Raw genomic sequence first — 5,300 nt, forward strand, 5'->3', positions numbered from 1 at the left:
AAGAAACCAATGAGTCTGTTTTTATTTTGTCCCACTACTCTATTCCCCATCTGAGGAAGTCTGATGGGTCTGAATGCTGTTCCGGTCTCTGCTCGCGCCTCATCATTTTGTCCCCACTGATTATATTCTCAGAACTCTTGTGTTCTTTTTTTTCCAACTTGTGTCCTCTTAAAGCCCAGCTTCATAATCTCGGCCTTTTGTGAGCGGGCCATCTCCGGTGAAGTGGATAAAAGAGGGATCGGTTGTCATGCGTGCACAGCCAAGAGTTGTGATCAGCCATTATAGTGCGAGGCGCTTTGTCCACTAATTGCCTCGAGCCGCGCCGGCTTCGCTGCAACCGGAGCCCTCGAAGGACCGAGAGGAGGCCGGGCGAACAGCCGCGGCTCTGTTCTGCCAGACGAGTCATTTGGAACCTGAAGGCGAGCTGGAAAAGTGGCGCCCGGGTGGGACTTTGGTTGAAGCTCCACGTACCGTTCAGGGGTCAGCTTCCAGTTTGCTAAGCTAGGCTTGGTGTGGGAAAAGTGTAATCCCCAAAAGGATTCTAGTTGTCATTGTGCAACACAACGAAATGCAGTTGTAGTCAGTTTGTAACGCAAGAAATTTGTATTCTAAGGAATGTAAACTTCTCTAGGCAGATGATAAGGCTGACATCTTCACATCAGGAAGTCGTTGTCCATCAATGTGGTCCGGCCAGGCGGTGACTTCTCAGTCCGCTGTACTTAAGCCCCACACTTTCCTTTTCAGATGTTGAAGATGTCTCTGTGAAGAGGGTTCTTAAACATGAACATTTTTTAAATAATTTTTTTTAAAACCCCAAAAGATTCATGGGAGATACTGGCATATACATACATGCTCAGCCGTTGCCGCGGTCATGCTGAGCATTCCTTTAGCAACGCGAGACATCAACTTGAATATTTGCTTCCAGTGACTGGACTGATTCCCAGACATCAGCGGACACTCCGTTTCCCTGGCGATGCTCTTCAAGGCCTGAACTCCAAATGGACCTGTACTTGTAGAGCACTTTCTAGTCTTCCAACAACTCTAAGCTCTTTAACACTACATGACATCATTCACACCCATTCATACACTGATGGGAGGAGCCACCTGCCCATCAAGACTAGCATTCACACACATTCATACACAGATGGGAGGAGCTAAGGTTCCACCTGCACATCAGGCGTAACTAACATTCACACACATTCATACACAGATGGGAGGAGCTAAGGTTCCACCTGCACATCAAGACTACCTAACATTCACACACATTCATACACAGATGGGAGGAGCTAAGGTTCCACCTGCACATCTGGCTTAACTAACATTTATACACAGATGGGAGGAGCTAAGGTTCCACCTGAACATCAAGACTACCTAACATTCACACACATTCATACACAGATGGGAGGAGCTAAGGTTCCACCTGCACATCTGGCTTAACTAACATTTATACACAGATGGGAGGAGCTAAGGTTCCACCTGCACATCTGGCTTAACTAACATTTATACACAGATGGGAGGAGCTAAGGTTCCACCTGCACATCTGGCTTAACTAACATTCACACACATTCACACACCGTACGCACAGCTACGGTAGCAATTTTGGGGTTAAGTGTCTTGCCCAAGGACACATGGGATAGCAGAGCTGGGAATTGAACCGCCGATCCTCTGCTTAAAGGACGACCCTGCCACAGTCGCCCCACAAATGAAGTCACTTCTGGCTCTAAAGGAGCCTTCTGCCTTCAGTCTGGTTTGAGAAAGCGCTTCGTCACCTTCAGGATCCTTGTTCTGCTGCATGATGACGCACTGACCACCAGGTTTTAATGTATTCATACTACCATTGGTGACATCAGATGTCTAACTTAAAACCACACACAATGTGGTTGTCATGTCAAATCAGCAGCAACAGTTTTATGTAACCTCCAGTAGACGTGTAGAAGGTTTTAAGCAACATCACATGCCAGCAAAACACTTCGTGAATGTAGGATTTGTTCTATATATCCGGGATTCAGAACATTAATACAGCGGATCTCCCATGTTGTGATACGGTGACGTCTAGCTGAGGGAATGAAGTCTCACTCCAGTGTCTGTTGTAATCTGTATTTCACTGCGCTCTAATGTTGGTTACCGCTGATGACGACGTCCCGACCTGCAAAGTCGTTGTGGAAGAGGAGGGCCCAGCCTCCAGGTCTCCCTCGGGTGAACACTGTTGGCCCTGTCTGCACTGTTGCCGTTGTTTGCGCTGTTAGCTACTAGCCGCCGACTCAGCTGGATTAATGCTGAGAACTGTATGGAGATGTGCTCTGGATTGTGTATATTATCCCTCAGAATGATTAGGTATTTGAGTGTTTGAAAGCTTTACCCTACTTGGTAGCTACTATAATCTGCTGCAATGTCTTCTGTGTATTTACCACTTTCAAATGTTACCTTTAGTCCACCTCCCTTGTCTTGCCAATCTCCTAAATGTCTCGGGGGAGATAAGGTTACATTGGGAGCAGAAATTGGGGACCTTTTCTAATCACTATCTGAAGATAAAACCTGAAGATAATCAAATTAAAAAATATATAATTGAATTTGGTTTAAGAGATGCCCCAGATCGATTAGTTTCACTGTACTGTATTAGATCAATCATGTATGTCGGAGACCATATTCTTGGAACACTGCACATTGTTCACCAGAGGTTATGGGTCAGGAATGATGGATGGGTGGGTGAAGAGGTAGTGGGTAATAATACAATGTAAAATGTTGTAATTTATTGATTTGTATTTTTTGAGGAAACAAAAATTGTCTAGAATTCTGGCACAGAGTGACGAATCTCTCTCTCTCTCTCTCTGCCCTCCCTCCATCAGCACCTATTGTTGTTCACTCCAAGCGGCACCTCTCACCTTTCCTCCCAAGCATTCACCAGCTGGCCATATGAACGGCAGCCGAGCCGTGTGACCTGACGGGTAGAGCTGTATTATTCAGAAGGCAACTTGTGTTTGTGTGTGTGTGCGTGTGCGTCGATGCACGCCAGCGCCCCTTTTGTCCAGGGGGGCATTGTGTGCATGCATAAACACCACACGCAAACTTTGGGTGGGTGTGTATTGCACAATTGGCTCTGTGCCCTCCTGTATGATGTTGGTGGGTGGGATATTGGTGTGTAACTTCCCTTCAGTCCTCATGAGCATGGCTGTATGTTTTTATCAGTGACACCAGCTCTTGAGGACACGCCGGAGCACTTTGCAGCCCCCCAGCCATGCCTGGGTTTCACCTGAGAAGCCTGGTAAGCTAAATTACACTGACATGAGCTCTCTCTGCTCACCACCCCCCAGGGCGTATAGGCTATACAACTACATTTAGGCCGATCTAAAGATAGCCTTTCACTGCTGTTCAGATTTAACCTGCAGATTATAGCTGTTGTTTGCTGTTACAAAAGGAAAAGGAGAGTTGTTGTCCTCCCGCGTAGGAAAGAGTCATAGCCACTTTGGTATTGTTTGTCTTGTCGGAGATGTGCTGCTGCCCTTAAACCTAACAGATAGCAAAGAGTTCAGTGATGGTGAAACTAGGTCTGACCCAAGTGTCTTAAGCCTCAGAACAAGGATCAGGGACTTACAAGTGTGAAACCTGGTCTGGATGTTGAAAGATTGAGCTAAGGACCTGGTTTCACTGAGTTTGACAGACATGTTACTCAACTTACAGCCTGCAAGTGTTCATTGTATTGAGTGGCTAACTTGTCTGTCAAAGTACAATAAAAAAAACTAAACTAAACCAAATAAAGACATTTTATACATTTTTCTCAGGTTATTTCAACACTGAAGAATTGATAACATGTCACCGGTCAAGTCACATGGTAGAACAAATGCAACAAAGCAGAAAAAAGGAAATCAGCAGAAAAATGTGCAACAGAATGCATCTCACCCTCCCTCCACAGTGCCTAATGGGAGACAAAAAAGAAGTGTGGATTCACCAACTCTGCAGGACAGAAAGACGGATGAAGTGAAGAGCAGTGTTCGCAATAAAGTACATAAAAGTAAAAAGAGAGGTACAGAACCAAAAGAATCGCAGAAACAAGTGGGGAGCACACAAGGAAACGGAACCACTGTAAGTCGTAGAACACAACCTCAGCATGACAAAGATAGTAAGACGGGCAAAAGCAAGACCACCAAACTCAAGCCTCCACCAAAAGGAGCCCCAACCATGCGTGGGAGGATCAATAACAGGCTCCCCACCGAGCCAGAAAACAAGAGCAGTGACAAAGTGACAGACACTGAGGAGGAGGAATCAGAGAGCGACACAGGAACCTCAGCAAACGTGACGGTTGAGGAAACTAGCAACGATGAGAAAGAGGAGGAGCGGGGAAGTAGCGAAGAGCCATCTGAGACACATGGGAGTGAGGAGAGCAGTGAGGAGGAGGCTGAGAACGAGGAATCAGACAAAGAGCTTTCAGAGGAAGCCAAATCCAGAAGGGAAGCAGTCACATCCAGTGAAGAGGAAGAATTAACCGAGAAGGAAGTTGAAGTATCTGAGTCAGTTAACAGTGATGCGACTGAAGATGAGGTGATAACCCAGGAGGACACGTTTGAAAAGCCGACGGCTGATAAAGCCTGCAGACGACGCAGACGGACTCCACGTGCCTCGGAGCCTAGGCAAAGGCCGAAATACAAGATGTTTAAAAAAACGAAAGAAGATAAGCAGGCGGAGAAGGCAGAGAAACAGAAAGCCAAAGCAGAGAAGCAGAGGTTAGAAAAGGAAGCCAAACTAAAAGCCAAGGAGGAAAAAAAGAACAGAAGAAAAATACTAAAAGAGAACAAACCTAGTTCTGCAACAGAGGAGATTCAATCACAAAAAGACCTTTCCATTGATAAGGTTGACACAGTGAAAGGCAAGACCCAAACAAAAAATGAGAAAGATGATCATGTAGAAGCTGATCCAGATATCGAAGAGGAGGAGGCTGAATCAACGTTGACCAAAGCTACCAAAGGCCAAAACAAAATAATGCTCCTCAAAGCCAAAGGTAAAAACCTCAAAGCCATTCTGGAGCCTGAGGAGCAGCAGGACACTGGACGTGTCGTTAAAGGGCGGCCACAGAGCTTGCTCTTGGGGAAGGTCAAGATGGCATCTCTCCGGCAGAAAGCAAATAAGATGTTAGTGAAGCCGGACGAAGAAACATCCGAGAGCGAGGCCATTGATGGGGTGTCCAGCAAACCCAAGGAACGTTTGATAGCGCGGAAAAAAGGTAACACTCTTCGCCGAGTGTCTGGTTGGATTCAGAAAAACATGCCGCATGGGTTTAACGTGAGAAAGAAGCTTTCTGCATGGAC

Source organism: Cyclopterus lumpus, chromosome 19 (assembly GCF_009769545.1).
Source record: "Cyclopterus lumpus isolate fCycLum1 chromosome 19, fCycLum1.pri, whole genome shotgun sequence".
Classification (NCBI taxonomy): Eukaryota; Metazoa; Chordata; class Actinopteri; order Perciformes; family Cyclopteridae; genus Cyclopterus; species Cyclopterus lumpus.